At 47.0% G+C, this 21207-nt stretch overlaps 1 protein-coding gene across 1 annotated transcript in view; it reads left to right on the forward strand.

The window, feature by feature from the left end:
- Window positions 1-251: 251 nt before the first annotated feature.
- The window catches only part of LOC138764018 (sorbin and SH3 domain-containing protein 2-like), a 555886-nt gene continuing 534930 nt past the window's right edge, over window positions 252-21207 (forward strand). The window contains exon 1 of the mRNA XM_069939294.1: window positions 252-353. The gene's annotated coding sequence lies outside the window, so the exon portion shown is untranslated. The remainder of the gene's footprint in view (window positions 354-21207) is intronic.

The following is a 21207-nucleotide window of genomic DNA, read 5'->3' on the forward strand; positions in this document are numbered from 1 at the left end:
GGCTATACACCACGCCCCAAAAGTTAAATAAATGGGACCCAACAGTATCAAATAGATGTTTTCGCTGTAAGAAGGAAACGGGAACAACAGTACATGCAATTTGGGCATGTGAGAAAGTGGAAAAGTTTTGGGAAGATCTAAATCACGTATTAAATAAAATCACAAAAATAACATACCAAAAATCAGAACCAGCCCATGCATTCGCACCGGATCGACCAATCAGGAGCTCTGCAAGCCCGTCCCGTCTCCAGGCACAACGTGCAGGGGAGAAAGAGGCTAAAGACACTGCGGGCACTGGCGGCCACGGAGTTGACAGGCGAGCGAGCAATCACTGCAACGTCCCTCACTTGAAGGTAAATCATTTTTCTATTGATGGGCATTGAGGGAGCAGTGGGGATTTAATTGTGCAGCCCCCCCCACCCCAACACTGAGAGCATGTGGTTAAAACGGGGACACGCTCAGTTCCTTTTGGTGCGGTCACTTCAAAGCGAGAGAGTGGCCGCTTCAGCACGCCTCTGGCCATTGGCTTCTCTTTGGTGGAGGAGCCGAATGTCGCTGCTTGCACTCACCTGTGGACCTGCAGCTATTTTGTTCGGGCCAAGTCCCCCCCCTTACCTCTCCCCCCTTACCTCTCCCCCCCTTCCCTCTCCCCCCCTTCCCTCTCCCCCCCTTCCCTCTCCCCCCCTTCCCTCTCCCCCCTTCCCTCTCCCCCCCTTCCCTCTCCCCCCCTTCCCTCTCCCCCCCTTCCCTCTCCCCCCCTTCCCTCTCCCCCCCTTCCCTCTCCCCCCCTGCCCTCTCCCCCCTGCCCTCTCCCCCCCTGCCCTCTCCCCCCTGCCCTCTCCCCCCCTGCCTCTCTCCCCCCTGCCCTCTCCCCCCCTGCCCTCTCCCCCCCTGCCCTCTCCCCCCCTGCCCTCTCCCCCCCTGCCCTCTCCCCCCCTGCCCTCTCCCCCCCTGCCCTCTCCCCCCCTGCCCTCTCCCCCCCTGCCCTCTCCCCCCCTGCCCTCTCCCCCCTGCCCTCTCCCCCCCTGCCCTCTCCCCCCTGCCCTCTCCCCCCCTGCCCTCTCCCCCCCTGCCCTCTCCCCCCCTGCCCTCTCCCCCCCTGCCCTCTCCCCCCCTGCCCTCTCCCCCCCCTGCCCTCTCCCCCCCTGCCCTCTCCCCCCCTGCCCTCTCCCCCCCTGCCTCTCCCCCCTGCCCTCTCCCCCCTGCCCTCTCCCCCCCTGCCCTCTCCCCCCTGCCCTCTCCCCCCCTGCCCTCTCCCCCCTGCCCTCTCCCCCCTGCCCTCTCCCCCCCTGCCCTCTCCCCCCCTGCCCTCTCCCCCCTGCCCTCTCCCCCCCTGCCCTCTCCCCCCTGCCCTCTCCCCCCCTGCCCTCTCCCCCCCTGCCCTCTCCCCCCCTGCCCTCTCCCCCCCTGCCCTCTCCCCCCCTGCCCTCTCCCCCCCTGCCCTCACCCCCCTGCCCTCTCCCCCCCTGCCCTCTCCCCCCCTGCCCTTCCCCCCCTGCCCTCTCCCCCCCTGCCCTCTCCCCCCTGCCTCTCCCCCCTGCCCTCTCCCCCCTGCCCTCTCCCCCCCTGCCCTCTCCCCCCTGCCCTCTCCCCCCTGCCCTCTCCCCCCTGCCTCTCCCCCCTGCCCTCTCCCCCCTGCCCTCTCCCCCCTGCCCTCTCCCCCCCTGCCCTCTCCCCCCCTGCCCTCTCCCCCCTGCCCTCTCCCCCCCTGCCTCTCCCCCTCCTCTCCCCCCTGCCCTCTCCCCCCCTGCCTCTCCCCCCTGCCCTCTCCCCCCCTGCCCTCTCCCCCCCTGCCCTCTCCCCCCCTGCCCTCTCCCCCCCCTGCCCTCTCCCCCCCTGCCCTCTCCCCCCCCTGCCCTCTCCCCCCCTGCCCTCTCCCCCCCCTGCCCTCTCCCCCCCCCTGCCCTCTCCCCCCCCTGCCCTCTCCCCCCCCTGCCCTCCCCCCCCTGCCTCTCCCCCCCTGCCCTCTCCCCCCCCTGCCCTCTCCCCCACTGCCCTCTCCCCCCCCTGCCCTCTCCCTCCCCCCTGCCCTCTCCCCCCCTGCCCTCTCCCCCCCTGCCCTCTCCCCCCTGCCCTCTCCCCCCCTGCCTCTCCCCCCCTGCCCTCTCCCCCCCCTGCCCTCTCCCCCCCCCTGCCCTCTCCCCCCCCTGCCCTCTCCCCCCCTGCCCTCTCCCCCCCCTGCCCTCTCCCCCCCCTGCCCTCTCCCCCCCCCTGCCCTCTCCCCCCCTGCCCTCTCCCCCCCCTGCCCTCTCCCCCCCTGCCCTCTCCCCCCTGCCCTCTCCCCCCCCTGCCCTCTCCCCCCCTGCCCTCTCCCCCCCCTGCCCTCTCCCCCCCTGCCCTCTCCCCCCCCTGCCCTCTCCCCCCCCCTGCCCTCTCCCCCCCCTGCCCTCTCCCCCCCCTGCCCTCTCCCCCCCTGCCCTCTCCCCCCCCTGCCCTCTCCCCCCCCTGCCCTCTCCCCCCCCTGCCCTCTCCCCCCCCTGCCCTCTCCCCCCCTGCCCTCTCCCCCCCCTGCCCTCTCCCCCCCCTGCCCTCTCCCCCCCCTGCCCTCTCCCCCCCTGCCCTCTCCCCCCCCTGCCCTCTCCCCCCCTGCCCTCTCCCCCCCTGCCCTCTCCCCCCCCTGCCCTCTCCCCCCCTGCCCTCTCCCCCCCCCTGCCCTCTCCCCCCCCCTGCCTCTCCCCCCCTGCCTCTCCCTCCCTCTCCCCCCCCTGCCCTCTCCCCCCCCTGCCCTCTCCCCCCCTGCCCTCTCCCCCCCTGCCCTCTCCCCCCCTGCCTCTCCCCCCCCCTGCCCTCTCCCCCCCCCTGCCCTCTCCCCCCCCTGCCCTCTCCCCCCCTGCCCTCTCCCCCCCTGCCCTCTCCCCCCCCTGCCCTCTCCCCCCCTGCCCTCTCCCCCCCCCTGCCCTCTCCCCCCCCTGCCCTCTCCCCCCCCTGCCCTCTCCCCCCCTGCCCTCTCCCCCCCTGCCCTCTCCCCCCCCTGCCCTCTCCCCCCCCTGCCCTCTCCCCCCCTGCCCTCTCCCCCCCTCTCCCCCTGCCCTCTCCCCCCTGCTCTCTCCCCCCCCTGCCCTCTCCCCCCCCCTGCCCTCTCCCCCCCTGCCCTCTCCCCCCCTGCCCTCTCCCCCCCCCTGCCCTCTCCCCCCCTGCCCTCCCCCCCCCTGCCCTCTCCCCCCCCTGCCCTCTCCCCCCCCTGCCCTCTCCCCCCCTGCCCTCTCCCCCCCTGCCCTCTCCCCCCCCCTGCCCTCTCCCCCCCCTGCCCTCTCCCCCCCCTGCCCTCTCCCCCCCCGCCCTCTCCCCCCCTGCCCTCTCCCCCCCGCCCTCTCCCCCCCCCCTGCCCTCTCCCCCCCTGCCCTCTCCCCCCCCCTGCCCTCTCCCCCCCCCTGCCCTCTCCCCCCCCTGCCCTCTCCCCCCCCCCTGCCCTCTCCCCCCCTGCCCTCTCCCCCCCCTGCCCTCTCCCCCCCCTGCCCTCTCCCCCCCCCTGCCCTCTCCCCCCCTGCCCTCTCCCCCCCCCTGCCCTCTCCCCCCCCCTGCCCTCTCCCCCCCCCTGCCCTCTCCCCCCCCCTGCCCTCTCCCCCCCCCTGCCCTCTCCCCCCCCCTGCCCTCTCCCCCCCCTGCCCTCTCCCCCCCCCTGCCCTCTCCCCCCCCTGCCCTCTCCCCCCCCCTGCCCTCTCCCCCCCCCCTGCCCAATTGCGACGAAGGTGGGGAACTGAAACGGAGCACGCGAAGCTTTGTGCCGGCTTCTGTGTTGTGTGTCGGTCCGGCCCGCGGTGGCATGTACCTGCAGGTGATCCGGGGGTGGAGCTTGGCTGTTTCCATAGTAACCGCAGCGATGGGGCTACCTGTCAAGGTGGCAGATGCCATATGGGTTCGGTCGGATAGGGCTGCCTGAGGATGGAGCAGCTTCTGTCACACCTTTTAGTGTGATGGACTGAACATGAATCCCGACCGAGTGGTTCAACCCAATACAGGTTGGGACCCAGACCAAAGGAGCAAGTACCATCGATTCTGTTGCATTAATTTGATGCTATTTAATGGCTGCAGTTGATTCTCATTCTTTTTTAAAAAAATTCCAACAATATTCAGAAACAACTTGATAACAGTTAGCACCTAAGTTTTGTTAAAACAGAATGCTGGAGAAACTCAGCAGATCAAAGCCGTGTACTTGATGTGGCAAAGGGCTTAAGCCCTTCATCGAGTTGTGAGCGAAATGTGGGCAGGTTTCTGAAGAAATACTGGCTGTGTATGTTAGAGGGAGACTGACATCTTTTCTGAATATTTCAGCAATTAGAATTCCACCCCCTTTCATGAACATCTCCTGTGCCTGTTAGGAATAAACGGACTGAACAAGCAATGGGATTTTGGAGGGTTTCAGGCCCCAGCCACAGAGAGGAATTTTCTGTTCTGAATGCAGCCTTCTCCCGCATCCCTTCCATCTCCCGCACATCTGCCCTCGCCCCATTGCCATGGACAGGATAGGGGCGGGATTCCCCTCATCCTCGCCTACCACCCACCAGCCTACGCATCCAACAATTGCGTCAAACCTCAGCGGAGTCCCACCACCAGACACACCACCCGTCTGCTTTCTGTCGAGATCGCTCCTTCCATGACTCCCTTGTCCACTTATCTCTTCCCACTACACCTGGACTTACTCTTTCTCCCTCATCACCATTCAGTACTCCCAACAGTCCTTCCAAGGGAGGCAATATTTTGCTTGTGAATCTGTAGGGGGTCATTGACTGTATTTGGTATGTATTACTCAACATTCTACCATCTCCAGTTTCTTGGAACCCTATGAACACTTTTTCTACCAATATATTAATCAGTGGAAATAATACTTCATTCTGGTCTAGAGGGAATCCTCACATCACAATTCTTCCTCACCTCTTTTAAAAAGCACCTTATTTAACCTTTTCTCTTTCAATCTTTTTATTAAGTTTTATGGAACAAGTACACATTGTATAGAGAAAACAAGATTACCAAATATGAAAAATAGAAGTACATTTCCAAAATAAAACAATTATTATCTAATCTTTTGGACACTTGTCCTGGTATCTTGCCATCATGTGGCTGAAATGTATCCTTGTAGAAGTGTTTCAAAGCCTGGTATCTGAAGGGCTGAATTCAAATGATTGGACTTGAGAGTTTTTCTTGGTATTTGTGGTACATTCCAAAAACAGCAGGACATCTACATGTTCTTTCTTCTGAGCAACTGATGAGTTTTGACTTTCTTTCTACCCCTTGTTGATGCCTTCCAGTATCTATGGATAGGCAAGGCCTGTTTTGGCACCATGAGTGAGTCTCATCACATTTTGATTCTGCCTCAACTGTTTTATGCTGGTAGGGTTTAAGGGCATGGAAATGTGATCTTTAGTTCATGCTAAATATGTGCTGGAGTATTAGGTTCTATTGTAATTGGTGAATATTGGTTTGGGGAAGAACAGCAGGAGTGCAACATTCTTCGATCCATTTAGTACTAGTGATGAAAGATGAAATTCTGCCTAAAGATTTTAATCCATTCTTTTTAAAATACTTAGGTTATTTAGAGCACCTTATAAACCCAGACTGCCTTCTTTCAAGCTAATGTGACCCAAATGGAGAGTTGAAAGTGATTTATAAAAAAAAAATAAATCTTCTTGTCCTTTAAGTTTTTTTGGCTATTATCAAGATGTCTTTGTTTTAATTATTGATTAAAATTTGGCCTTTTTTCAACATTTCTTTCTCTACAAGGAATAACAGCAATAATTAAACTTAAACATGCAAAAGTGAGTATTGCCACCTGTATTTTTACTAACACCAGGTTTTTATACTCCCACGTACCCTTACCCCTCATTTATCCCAAATGCATCAACATCCAGAATATTGTCATATGGGTGCAAAAACAAAAGTGATTGATTCATAGTTTACACATGATTTTTGCAACTTGAAAGTTGAATTAATTGTTGACATTATGCCATGAATCGATTTATATTTAAAAAAAATGGTAATTGAGTTTTAATTTTTTTGGTTAAAATTGTGCAAGATTAAAAACAACAACCTTCAACATAAATAATGTACAATGAGAATAAATGCATAATTGGCCTTTTAAAATAACTATTTATCTTGGAAAATTAAGCATTTATATTTTTATGTATTTTTTCATAACTATGAAATGTATGAGCAAGAAATAATATTTCAATAATGCCACGGTCCTCAATATGAATGGGAGAAGTTAGCAAATGTTAATAATATGATGTGTCGCATGGGTGCAATTTCACCAGGCCATATTATTGAGGTAAAATATAGTCCAGGGCTGAATTTCAGCACAAGTAATTCTGGAGCTTACAGCTGATTTTTGTTTTATCATTTTAAATTTAAATGTATGGTAATTGGAGGTCGGGAGGGATTGTAATAGTAATGCCTTGAATGAAAGATGTGAGTAATGTACGGTAATGATGCACTTACTTTATTGGTTCCTTCCTGTAATTTTCAGTGCAAATTACAGTGAAATCAAAATATTCTGAAAATATCTGCCAGATAGATTTTGAAGAGAAGTGCAGGGTCTGTAGAATGCACTGCCAGAATGAGACCACCCACAAATTGGAGGAACAGCATCTCATCTCATCATCGAACAATTTTTATACATGCAGAATTTAAAGTATTCTATACCAATGCATTGGTACAGGACTGCTTCAGCCACAGGAAACGGTAGAGAGTTGCAAACATGGGCACACCTACCGACCCTTTCTCAGCTCTTGTCTGTACGTTTCTCAGTCTCGGGAAAGCAGCTAACAAATATTAAAGGGCTCATCATCAATGTTCTCTCTATTTTTTAGTAGTCACTGTGCACAAAAATCTTATGTTGTGCAAATTTTTTTCCCATGACAAAATGCTTCTGCAAATGTAAACTTGAAATTGTTACAAGATCATTTTGGCACAGTCTGTCTTTCATGGCTAATAAAACTGTGTATTGGCATGTTTTAATCTAATTCAAGTTTATTTTCAACAAGTATAATTATTACATTATTTTGGATAACTAACCTTTTGTATGCACATTAATTTCCTTCGTGTGTTTGTTGCAAAACATGTGTGCGAGCGCACACGTGCAGAGCTTAGAGGGAACAGTGCCCATTGCACGCTGGTCATACTCACTTCTCTCCTCTCCCCTCAGGCAGAAGGTACATGTGTTTGAAAACACAAACCTCCACATTCAAGGACAGGTTTTTTCCTGTTGTTATCAAACACTTCAATTGACCTCTCACTGGCAAAATAATTATGTTCATGCAATGTTTTTTTAACCTTAAATTTCTTTATACCCTGTACTATTTGACTAATGGTGATACTAATCCCAATACTGTTGCCTTATTTATTTGTTTATTTGTCACTCTAGTATTATCTGCTGTATGAATTGCCTTGCTTGGATAGCATGCAAAATAAAGCTTTTGCTGTATCTCAATACAAGTGGTAATGAGAAGTTCATATTAATTCAACTACTTTTTGTAAGAACCTGGAATTTTAATCCTGAAATGACTGGTTAGGTGGAAGGCAAAATGTAATCCGGAGAAGTTCAAGGTAGTGCATTTGAGAGGTACAAACAAGGGAAGGGAATACACAATAAATGATAGACTCATTGAGGACCTCTGAGAGCATGCCCACAGATTCTTAAAAGTAGCAGCAAAAGTGGTTAACAAAGTGTATGGAATAAAGCAAGACAGGAGCAGAATTAGGCTATTTAGCCCATCATAACACCTTTCTTGGCATCCTACTTAATATTTTTCTTTAAAGAACAAATTTTCTGGTCAGTGTCATATTATGGTTTGTTTTATATATATATCTCTATATATCTATAGATATATCTATAGATATCTCTATATATAGATATATAGAGATATATCTATATATAGAGATATCTATAGATATATCTATAGATATATAGAGATATATCTATATAGATATAGATCTATATAGATCGATATATATCTATATAGATATATCTATATAGATATATCTATATAGATATATCTATATAGATATATCTATATAGATATATCTATATATATCTATATATAGATCTATATATATCTATATATAGATATATATCTATATAGATCTATATATATATAGATCTATATATAAATATATATAGATCTATATATAAATATATATCTATATATATATAAATATATAGATCTATATATAAATATAGATCTATATATATATAAATATATATCTATAAATATATATCTATATATATATAAATATATATATCTATATATATATAAATATATATATCTATATATATATAAATATATATATCTATATATATATATATATAGATATAAATATCTATATATATATAAATATATATATCTATATATATATAAATATATATATCTATATATATATATATAGATATAAATATATATATCTATATATATATATATATATATATATATAGATATATATGGAGACAATATTTTAAACCATTGGTCTGTTCCCATAAGTGACATGTGTAAACCAAGACTGATCAAAGTAGTTTGATGTGACTGTTGAACTAAGCATTATTTGGATTAAAATTTTGTTTGTAGGATTGTCCTGATCTTGGATAACCTATTAATTTTTTTTAGTATGATAACAATTGGGAAATTGTTTTACAGACATTTTTGACTGAGCATCTTGAAATTAATTAAAATAATTGAAATTAAACCATTTATTGTTCTCAAATGAGTTTGATTTTCTTCATTTCTGAATTGGAAAAACAAATTCTACAATTAAGTGTCTGAAACCCAAGATTGATGAAACTGATAAAAATATTTTGAAGAGGTGACCAAATAGATTGTCTACATCAACTTTAGTAAGGCATTTGACACACTCTTGTATGGGAGAGGAGTGTGGAAAATTAGATCACATGAATGACATCATGAAGAAAGCCTCTACTTCCTCAGGAGTTTGCGGAGGAGCTAGTGGAGTTGTTCAAGTGAACCGGTACGGACTTGAAGGGCCGACATGGCCTGTTTCCGTGCTGTAAATGGTTATATGGTTATATGTCTGCTCCGCTATTCAAATCATGGCTGATCTATTTTTTTTCTTTCAACCCTGTTTTCCCCCCATAATCTTTGACATCCTTATTAATCAAGATTCTATCAAACTTCACTTTAATTTCTTGGCTTCCATAGCTGCCTGTGATTCATTACCCTTTGGCTAAAGAATCTTCTCCTCTCTGATTTAAAGGAACATCCTTTTATTCTGAGGCTGTGCCCTCTGGTTCTAGACTCTTTTACTATTAGACACATCTTTTCCACCTTCACTTTATCTAGCCCATTCATTTATGTGTCTAGAATACTTTATTGGCTAAGGCATAAAAGAGCAGGGAATTCATGATGGTACAGGAGTAGAGAGTGGAGTTCAAGTTACCACACCAAAAATATGGTATGAAAGACCCTGGCCTGAAAAGGTGGTTGCCGTTTACTTTCTATGGATGCTGTATGACATGTTGAGTTTTCCACCATGTTTTGATATTGTATTTGAGTCCAATATCTGCAGACTTTCTTGTTTAACTCCATGATTTTCTTTTCCCTAAAATAAACATTATTCACAATAAAATATCTACAAAAAGAAAACTTTCAAATTCTCTTCACAGCATTAGTGTCATGTCTATACAGTCCCATAATTGTGATATACACCCCCTTCCCCTTCCGCTGTGGTTTAAGGGGCTTTCTCTCAGTCTCAACCCCAATGCTCATTAACAGAAGGGCTCTAGGCTGTGGTCCTTCCCCACTGTGCTCTCGTGATGTCTGCGCCAATCAGAGAATTTCAAGAATATGATTGTTCTGGAGAGGTTAATGAGGATATTTGATGAAGTTTCCAAGTCTGTACAGTTATAGTAATGAGGAGACTCACTTTAGGTTGAGGTTCGTTTTCTTTGGAACAAAGGACCAATTTAGTTGAGGTGTTATAAAAGTATAGGTCTGTAGTGGCAGCTACACTGCTACCGAAAGAACACACAACCGGATTGAGCTCAGTGAGCAGAAATCTGATTTATTGCTGGTTGTCGGGCTGGACTTGTACTTCCAGCCTGGACCTGGCTGAGAACTGTGGGGGGGGGGGGGGGTGGGGCGGGGTGCCAATGTCACTCGGGCGTCACGTGGTCCCCCAGCACGATGGCGCCATTTTGGCTGGCTGCCCTGCCACGTGGATTACAAGTGGGGCTGGTTCGCCTGCCTAGTGGCATGCCACCACACAACTGCCCCTCCCCCCCCCCCAGAACTGGCGCCAATCTCCCTTTTAGCTGGGCGGCCTCACTTCTTGGGCTGGACCACAATCACTGGTTCGGTGGGGTCGAGGTGAGCTGACTTCAGCCTGTACACAGTAAACAGCTCCCGCCTGCTGCCGATGTCCAGCGTGAACGTAGACTCTGAACGCTGGACAACCCTGTACGGCCCCTTGTAAGGTCTCCGCAGAGGTGTCGCAGGTGGGCCCCGCCGAATAAAAGCATATTCTGCGGAGTGCAGAGGAGCACCCAAGGCAGTTCGTCCACCCAGTCAGGACTAGTGAGTTGGGCCATAAGTACCGACTTAAGGTGGCAGTGCAGACGCTCGACCAGTCCATTGGCCTGCAGGTGATAAGCCGTGGTGCAGTGTAGCTCTATCTCCAACCTGTTGGTAAGGTGAACTGGGTGCCCCGATTGCTGGTGAGGTGATTCGGAATGCCGAACCGGGCGACCCAACCATGCAACAGCACTCGGGAGCAGGAGTCCGTGGAGGTGTCTGGCATCGGGATCGCCTCGGGCCAACAAGTGGTGCGGTCTACCACTGTAGAAACTGGTAAGGGCCTGACTATGTCCACGTGAATGTGGCTGAACCATTCCCGGATGTGCTCGAACTCTTGCACGGGCGCCCTAGTGTGCCTGTGCACCTTGAACATCTGGCAATGGGTGCATGTTCCCAATCCGCGATTTGCTTCCACAGGCCATGCCAGACGAACCGCTGTGCCACCATATGGACCGTGGACCTGATGGACGGGTGTGGAAGGTCGTGGATGTGATGGAAGACTTGCCTGCACCACTGCTGGGGAACCACTGGCCGCGGGGTGCCCATAGAGACATTACACTGCACGGTGCCTTCGCCACTAGGAGTTGGGAGGTCTCGGAACCACAGACACCAATGTGATGGCAGTCATGAAGGCTCACTTCTCTTCATTGGACATCTTGTCCCGGGCAAGCTGGTTGAAATCAAGGCCGGGTGTCAGCACGCAGATGGCCAATCGTTAGAATGTATTGGTGTCCACGTTGTCCTTCCCCCACCTTGTGCCGAATGTCGGTGGTAAACTCTGACACGAAGGAGAGGTGACGCTGCTGGCCGGCCGACCAGGGATCCTTTGCCATCGTGAGCGCCTGAGTGAGGGGTTTATGGTCAGTGAAGATGATAAAAGTACTCCCCTCCAAGAAATAGCGGAAATGCCGCACCGCCAGGTACATGCCCAGTAACTCGCAGTCGAAGGCGCTATTCTTGCGCTCTGGTCGGCGGAGAAGCCGGCTGAAGAATGCCAGCGGTTTCCATTGTTCATTCATCTGCTGCTCCAGGACAGCGCTGATGGCTGTGGCAGAGGCATTGACGGAGAGTGCCATATGCAGGTAGGTGTGTGGGTGGGCAAGCATGGTAGCCTTCACAAGGGTGTCCTTGGTGGCCTTGAATGCACTGCAGGCCTCTGGGGTCCAGGTGAGCATTTTGTGCTTGGCTGTGATGAGGGCGAATAGCGGCTGCGTGATAAGCGCAGCTCCCTGGATGAATCAGTTATAGAAGTTGACCATACCTACGAACTCCTGCAGCCCCTTGAGGTTGTCCGGGTGTGGGAACTCCTTGATAGCGGTGACCTTCATAGTGGCGGGCATGGCTCCTTTGGCTGTGATGGTATGGCCCAGGAACTGCATGGACTCTTTGCAGAACTGGCACTTGGCTGGGTTGATGGTGAGGCCGAAGTCGGCCAGCTGGGAGAAGAGGGTGTGCAGATGGGCCTTGTGTTGTGCCCGATCCCTGCTGGCATCGAGGAAGTTGTCCAAGTAAATGAAGACGAAATCCAGGTCCCTGCCCACTGAGTCCATGAGGTGCTGGAAGGTCTGAGCGGCGTTCTTTCCCTCGAATGGCATGGGAAGGAATTCGAACAGCACTCGGGAGCAGGAGTCCATGGAGGTGATGGCTGTCCTCCGGGTGCATTGCGATTTGGTGATACCTGCGCACCAGGTCAACCTTGGAGAAAATCCTCGCACCATGCAGGTTGGCCATAAAGTCCTGGATGTGACGGATGGGGTAACGGTCAGGAACTGTCACCTCGTTGAGCTGTTGATAGTATCTGCAGGGGCGCCGCCGCCGGAGGCTTTCTGGATCAGGTGGAGCAGCGAAGCCCATGGGCTGTTGGAACGCCGAATGATCCCTAGCTCTAGCAGATAAGAAAACTCTTCCTTCGCCACCTGGAGCTTGTCAGGTGGGAGCCAGCGTGCCTTGGCGTGAACCGGTGGACCTTGGGTGGGGATGTGGGTGGAACACCCTGTGGTGCGGTGAGGCAGTGGAGAACTGTGGCCTGAGGAGGGCCGGGAACTCGTCCAGGATTCGCTGGAACTTGTCTCTGGAGGTGCTGATCATGGCCATCTGCGGCTGCACTGTGTGGGGGGCGACGAGGCGAATGGCCTGGAAAGTCCGGGCGTCTACCAGGCGCCTACCTCGAATGTCCATCAGGAGGCTGTGGGCGTGGAGGAAGTCGGCACCCAGGATGTTGGTTGGAAGGGACGAGGCGGTGAACCTCCACGAGAACTTTCGACGGCCGATCTGGAAGTGGACTATCTTGTTCCCATATGTCTGGATCTTTGTTGCGTTGACCGCATGGAGGGGAGGTCCTTGAGGTCGGTTCCTGGACTCGATGGCCATGGCCGGGATGACGCTGATCTAGGGCCCCAGTGTCGATGTGGAAGTCCTGCAGGTTGAGGAGGCTGTGTCCTTGGCCAGCCGCCACAGCCATTAACAGAGGCAGGCCTGCTCGTTTCCCTGGAATGAGCAGGGCTGATGACACTTCCAAGCCTTGGCTCCCCAGCGCTGGTGGTAGAAACAGTGGCCCGGAGCGGATGTTGTGCCCCTGGTTATGCTTCTGGTGGCCCCTGCAGGGGCCGGGTATTCTACCGGAGCGCTAGGGGGAGGTTTGGCGTGGTCCTGTCCTTGCCTCATAACCTGCTGGATTTCTGAGCCCTCTGGGAATTGCTCGAGCCATAGCACTTGGGCCTTCTGAGCAACCTTCCTCGGGTCAGTAAAGCTCTCTTGGGCCAGTAACGGCTGGATGTCATTAGGCAGATGGCTGAGAAAAATTCGCTCAAAGTGTGGTCAGTTGGGGGAGGAGTCATGTGATGGAGTAGTGGCTGGTAGGAGAATACCAGCCCTCTCCAGAAAAGAAGGAAAAAAGTGAGGAAAAAACAAAGCCCCAGACACACAAATCACAACAAATAAAAAATAAATGTGTGGAGAAAATGGCACCAAAGAAAGAAAAGCCAAAAATAACGGGAAGAAAAGAAGAAAGAAAGATGCCGGAAGAGAAAGGTGAAGACCCTACCTGCACGAAGAAGTAGGGACCCGCTGTGGAAAGAGGAGCCCACTCCCTGAGGTCAGTGGAGACCCTGCAGGGTCATAACCCATCGAACGCAGGACTGCAAAGATGGCTCATGGAGCCAAACAGAGGTGCGCAACCGCGCATGCACGAGGAATCGCGCATGCATGATGCGCACGACGAAGACGACACCGACGGGAGGAGGGACCAGATGTGGAGTGGAATTCTACAGCATGAACAGCTGAGAGACCCAATAGCAGGGCTCCCAGCTGGAAGATAAAGGAAATAACGGGGACGGGAGGGGAGAGAATGAAAAAAGGAAACCAGAGACACAACAGATAACCAGCCCAGAAGAAGAGGACCAACAGCAAGACACCATAAAAAAAATACCCAACAAACTGAGACAAGCAGCTCAACAAGAAAGTCAGAAGAGACACAGACACAGATACAAGGAAGAGAAGTAGAAGACACAAACCCTATAGCAGACACAGAAGAAGAAGAAGGAGAACATCAGGCTCTGCGCAGAGAAATAGAAGATAAAGTGAATGGACAGTACATAGATTAAAAATTTTTTCAAGAATATATGGAAGCATTAAAAGAATGGCTGACACGAGAATTTAGTGAAATGAAAAGTACAGAAGAAAAAGTGAGTAGAATAGAGCTGGTCATAACAGATGTAGGGAAAATATTAGAAAATGTGGAAGAACGTATAATGGCGGTAGAAATGGAAGTGAACGACTTAAAAATAAAATTGGAAGAAAGTGATTAAAAAAAGTTAAAGAAACACAGGAGTTGTTAGCTCAGAAGATGGATATAATGAAAAACTATAATAGGAAAAACAATATAAAGATAGTGGGCCTTAAGGAAGATGAAGAAGGCAAAGTTATGAAAGAATTTATAAAAGAATGGATCCCCAAGGTCCTGGGAATGCTAGAAATGCAGGAAGGAATGGAAATAGAAAGGACACACAGAACATTAGCCCCAAAACCACAGCCACAACCAAAAGCAAGATCCATTTTAGTAAAATTTCTGAGATATACGACAAGAGAAAATATATTGGAGAAGGCAATGAGAGAAGACAAAAAACCACTGGAATACAAAGGTCAAAAAATTTTTTTTCTACCCAGACATAAGTTTTGAGCTCCTGAAGAAGAGGAAGGAGTTTAACGCAGCAAAATCGATCCTATGGAAGAAAGGCTATAAATTTATGTTAAGATATCCAGCGGTGCTTAAAATAGTTATCCTGGGGCGGCAAAACAGGCTGTTCTCGGATCTGGAGAAAGCACGAGAATTTGCAGATGCCTGCAAGACAGAAAGAGAGATGAAGAGATGTAACAAGAACAAAGAATGAAGACAAACTTCATATAAAGATGAAAAATAATGTATAAGTAAGAACTAAGGAGGGGAAGAAAAGGCAAGAAAGGAAGTAAGGGGGGAATAAAGACGATGAGCTTTGTTATATGTGAAGATAAAATATTTTCTTAAGGGGGTTGGGTGGGAGAGAATAACAGTCACTGCGAAATCAGTTGATGCTTGCGAGCAGGTTCGCAATCCAAATGGAGAGAGGAGTTGTGGATGCCCGGCAAGGGGAAACTCAGAGAGGGGGGGCATTTGGGGTTTAGGGAATTTTAGATGTGAGAATAGTGGAAATATATTATGTTTTAGAAGTGTTGTCTTACAGTGTGCTCAAAAGAAGAAAACAGAAATGGATATGGGGGAAAGGTGGTGGTGAGGAAGCAGAAATGAGAGGTAAACAAAGTATGAAATGGCCATGTTGAACTATCTGACTATAAATATTAATGGAATACATAACCAAATCAAAAGGAAGAGGCTGTTAAATTTACTGAAGAAAGAAAAAAATGATATAGCATTCATGCAGGAAACGCATCTAACTGAAGAGGAACACAAAAACTATTAGCAAACAGATTGGCCGACTACCAAAAATAGTAAAACTAGATCAAACTGGATTTATTAAGAAAAGACGAACAACGGACAATGTCTGTAAGTTCATTAACTTAATCCATGCAGTACAAGGAAACAAGACGCCAACAGTGGTGGTTGCCTTAGACACAGAGAAAGCCTTTGAGAGAGTAGAATGGAATTATTTATTCAAAGTACTACAGAGGTTCAACCTACCAGAGAAACATATTAATTGGATTAAATCATTATATATATAATGACCATTGGCGAAGGTGACAGTAAATGGATATATATCAAACCAATTTAAATTAAGCAGGTCAACTAGGCAGGGATGTCTACTATCTCCCTGACTGTTCGCGTTAGCAGAACTGATTAAGAACAGAAAATAAAATAAGAGGCATAAAAATAAAAGAGAAGGAATATAAAATGAATATAAAATCAGTCTATTTGCAGATGACATCATAGTATACCTAATAGAACCAGAATTATCAATAAAAGAATTACATAAGAAATTGAAGGAATATGGAGAAGTGTCGGGGTACAAGATCAACGCAAATAAAAGTGAAGCAATGCCAATGAATAATGCGGATTTCACAAAGTTTAAGAAAGAATCACCATTTAAATGGCAAACACAAGCAATCCGATACCTAGGTATTTAACTAGATAATAATCTAGGCCATCTATACAAACTAAATTATCAGCCATTAATGAAGAAATTACAAGATGACTTAGAACATTGGAAAGATTTACCACTAACACTGATAGGAAGGGTAAATTGCATTAAAATGAATATATGCCAAAGGATACAATACCTATTTCAATCGTTACCAATTCACCTAACAGAGAAATTCTTCAAGGAGCTAAAGAAAATAATAAGGAAATTCTTATGGAAAGGGGGGAAACTGAGGATAGCGCTAGATAAATTAACAGAATGGTACAAACAAGGGGGCTTACAGCTACCAAACTTTAAGAATTATTATAGAGCAGCACAATTAAGATACCTATCAGACTTTTATCAAAGAAGGGAAAAACCAGATTGGACCAGATTAGAGCTACATAAAATAGGGGAGAAGGTACCTGAACATATACCATATAAGTGGGATGAAAAGCTGGTGCAACATAGGAATTCACCAGTACTGCACCATCTGCTCAACATTTGGAAGAGGATTCACGTAGAAAGGAATACAACAAATTATCAACTACCAAAATTAATATTGATGCAAAATCAATAGATAACCTTTCCTTTAGAGAATGGGAGAGAAAAGGGATCAAAAGAATAGAAAATTGTTTTTTGGGAAATAAATTATTATCTTTTGAACAAATGAAGTGGAAATACAGTATAACTCACGGTACAATGTTTGTATACCACCAACTGAAAGCCTACTTGAAGGAAAAATTGGGAAGCAGGCTGAGGTTACCAGAAGGAAGCAACTTTGAATATGTGATTACAGACACAATGATAATTAAAAGATTTATTACAAACATGTACATCAAACTGCAAGAGAAATAGAACGATGAAATAAACTGTAAACCCAAACAAAAGTGGGAACAAGATCTAAACATAAAGATAATGAATGAAACATGGGAAAAGCTATGCTCCAGAACTATGAGAAATACAATAGACACGAGGTTATGTATGATACAATATAATTGGTTACACAGGCTATACACCACGCCCCAAAAGTTAAATAAATGGGACCCAACAGTATCAAATAGATGTTTTCGCTGTAAGAAGGAAACGGGAACAACAGTACATGCAATTTGGGCATGTGAGAAAGTGGAAAAGTTTTGGGAAGATCTAAATCACGTATTAAATAAAATCACAAAAAATAACATACCAAAAAATCCAGAGATCTTTCTTCTAAGTAATATAAGAAGTAAAGAACTAGGTCTCGATTTGGATGAAGCACAAAAAAGATTTATTATGATAGCCTTAGCTGTAGTAAAAAAATATATAATGTCAACCTGGAAATCAGAAGAGAGCCTGAGAGTACAGCAATGGTACATAGAAATAAATAAATGTATTCCATTGGAAAAAATAACATATAATTTGAGAAATAACATCACAGTATTCAAACAAATTTTGGAACTGTACATAGAACACAACAGAGAGGGCCTACCGCAGACCTCCACCACCTAAAATGACAGAATGAGAAGACGACGAAATGAACTGACCCAAAGTTTAAAAGTAGATGACACAATTTTCTTGTTTATTTTCATTGTGTGATGACATTGTTTAATGGGTTTAATGTATTGTATATGTTGAATGTTTAGTGGGTGGGTAGGGGGGAAAAGGGGAGAAAATGATACTGTGTATATTCAAGAGGGAAATGTTTATGTGTATTTCGGTCAATATGGTTCATAGTGTGAAAAATTTTAAAAAATTTAAAAAAAGAGTGGGCAGTTGAGCATCTTGTCCATCATCTCCACCGGGGACCTGTCCCCCAAGGTGTTGAGGTGCAGCATCCGAGCAGTACGCTGACGCCTGGTTAGTCCAAGGGATCCGTATTTGTCTTCGGCGGGTGGGTGCTGAATGAGGTGCACCATGCATTTGGCAGTGTCCTGGTCCAGGGCGGGAACCACATGTTAGAATTTGGTTGTGTCTGACGAAATCTGGTAGAGGTGAAACTGAACCTCCGTGTGGCCGAACTAGGTCTCTGGCTCCTGAACCCAGAAGTCAGGCAGCTTGACGGCTATAGCACTGATCCCAAGTTTGCTCATGTTGGGTTCAAAGACGTTTGAACCAGTCGGGGTCACCAATTGTGCTACTGAAAGAACACACAACCAGACGGGTTGAGCTCATTGAGCAGAAAACTGGTTTATTGCTGGCTGCTGGGCTGGACATACTCCCAGCCCGGACCTGGCTGAGAACTGCGCTGGGGGGTGCCGATGTCACTCGGGCATCACGTGGTTCCCCAGTGCGGGCTTCTGAGCCCGGTGCTGAAAAGAAGGCGAAACCACCCCCCTCCCCCGACGGCGCCATTTCGACCAGCTGCCCTGCAGCGTGGATTACAAGTGGGGCCGGTTCACCTGCCTAGTGGCATGCCGCCACAGGTCGTCCATTTCTCTTGGCACCAATATCAATGAATGGAAGGTGAGGGGCTAGAGTAGGATTATAGGGAAGATGCAAAATGAAACTTTTTTCAACAATTCCCTACCTGGATAGTTTATGAATATGGACACTGTTTCATAAATAATCCTGAATGTCCACTTGAATGTAGTGGATTAATAATTGGGACACAGGGTCTATTTTTTTTGTTGGTCAGCATAGTCAAGATGTAATGAATACATTCCCATCTTCTGTAGTGTAAATTTCCTTCTTTCTATTCTGAATAGAAGTGGGCTCAGCAATGAGAAACAGTGAAAGATGCAAATTCATGGGACTTTATATCTATATGTGTTAGTATCTGGTATCAAGCTTATAAAAACAGGATATGGAATCTGTTTAATCTTCAGTGGTCGTAGAGGATGTCAAAATCACCAAGTAATAATGGGCCTGCGTCATGAGGAGAACTGACCTTGATTTTTGTCGTTGAGGTCCATGTGAAAACACCACAGAAAGAGGCCATCCAACATGGCATTTGTTCATCCAGTAAATCTGACTCTCCTGCATTGTATCCATGGTTTTGCAATCCCCTTCATGCTCTCAACATCACTTTTGAATCGACTGTATCAGGCAGTACATTCTAGATCAAAATAACCCTCTTCATGTCGCTCATGTCCAACCTGCTAAAATCTGTGTCCTCTATTAGTTGCTTTCCGCAACAGCAATCATTCTACTTTGTCCTCCTATCCATTACTAATTCTGATCATCTCCATCAAATGCCATCTTCAACTTGTCCTCTCTGCTCCGCCACTCTCTCCATAAAAATTCCTTGCCAGTACTATTCTTGAAAATCTTTGCTGGTTATCCTGCACCTTAACGTCCTTCGCAAAAAGTGAATCCAGAATATCAAATGACAATTCAGGTGTGATCTAACTAACATCAGTTGTTTGCTGCTCTGAGATCTGGCTAATCGAGGACACACCAGACTCTGCTAGTTGACCAGATGGTTTAACCATTCATAAACTGGATAGGAACTCAGATTCTGGAAAAGGGAGAGGGGGTGGTGTGAGCTTTTTTGTTAATACTGGGTGGTGCACGAACATTGGAGTTATGTTGACCTCCTGCTCTTCTGCCTTAGATGGAATTTCGATTAAATGCAGATCCTTCTATCTACCCTGAGAGATCTCATCGGTGATTTTTCACCGGAGTTTATATCCCTCCCGATGCCAATTACAATCAGACTCTTGCAGAACAGCACCATGTGGTCAGTAAACAAGAGACAGCCCACCCTGGGCGCACTACAAATCTTAGTCAGCGACTTTAAGCAGGCCTGTCTCAAGAAAATGCTGTCCAACAGAGGTCCCAGCAGACCGGATCACTGTTACATCAAGATAAGAAAGGCTGACCTTTCTTTTCCGAGACCATATTTTGGCACATTGGTTTATCTGACTGTGTTCCTTCTGCCTTCATACAGACAGTGCCTAAAACGAAAGGCTCTGGAAGTCTAGAAGAACAGGAAGCTGAAGAACAGTTGCAGGACTTCCTTGATTCAATGGATTGGGTGATGTTCAAGGACTCTGCTATGGATCTAAATGATTACATCAGGGCTGTTGCAGATTTTATCAAAACAACTGTGGAGGAGTGTATTCCCACCAAATTGTTCAGATTTTTCTCCAACCGGAAGCCCTGGATAAACAATGAAATCCAGAACCTGCTGAGATCCAGATCACTATGGAAGGAGCAGGTATTAAAGTGGATTAAAATGGAAACCATGAGGGATACCTGACAGTTGTGGCAGGGCCTAAATAACATAACCTACTACAAAATAAATTCTGAATCTAGTTTTGAAGAATATGTACTTTCAATACCAAAAAAGGGATATATATCTGATTTGTATTGTATTTTACAAGAAATTGATAGTAAAAAAAGACTGGGATAAAGATAAGTTGAAATGTGAAAAAGATTTAAGACATAAAATAGCTGAAGAAGCTTGGATGGAAATTTGTCAGAATAGTATTTGGAAATTAATTAACGCTAGACTAGCGATGATTAATTATAATTTTATTCATCAGCTATATTTAACGCTGGAGAAATTAAAAAAAATTTGGTCTTAGTAAGTTGGATTCTTGTTTTCGATGTGATCAGACGGCCAATAGTTTTTTGCATACTGTTTGGCTTTGTGATCGATTGCAACAGTTTTGGAAGGGTATTCAATCTATTTTTAACAGTTTATATAATATCCATCGTGTATTAGATCCCGATATATTTTTATTAGGGAACATGCAATCATTAATTGATTTAGGTTTAGAGGATTATCAGATTTCCTTTATCTATTTAGCTCTAGTCGTGGCTAAGAAATGTATAGCACTTACTTGGAAAGATAAAAATATACTAACTTTAGATAAGTGGTATTTGGAGATGAAATTTTGTTTGACTATGGAAAGGATATCTTTTTCAGTTCAGGATAGGATGTCTTTTTATAAGTTAAAGTGGACTCCGTTTGCTAATTATATGCATTTAAGTTTGATTTAAATATATGTTTAAGCGTGATATTTTAGTATTGATGAAATTTTGTTTTTGTTAGAATTTTTTTTTAGGTTAAGTTTTATCTCTTTTTTTGTAAGTGGGTATTTTTTTTTCCATATATAATATTGTTAATTTTATTAACTCTTCACTCTTTATTTTGG

This window comes from Narcine bancroftii, chromosome 1, assembly GCF_036971445.1.
Source record: "Narcine bancroftii isolate sNarBan1 chromosome 1, sNarBan1.hap1, whole genome shotgun sequence".
Taxonomy (NCBI): domain Eukaryota; kingdom Metazoa; phylum Chordata; class Chondrichthyes; order Torpediniformes; family Narcinidae; genus Narcine; species Narcine bancroftii.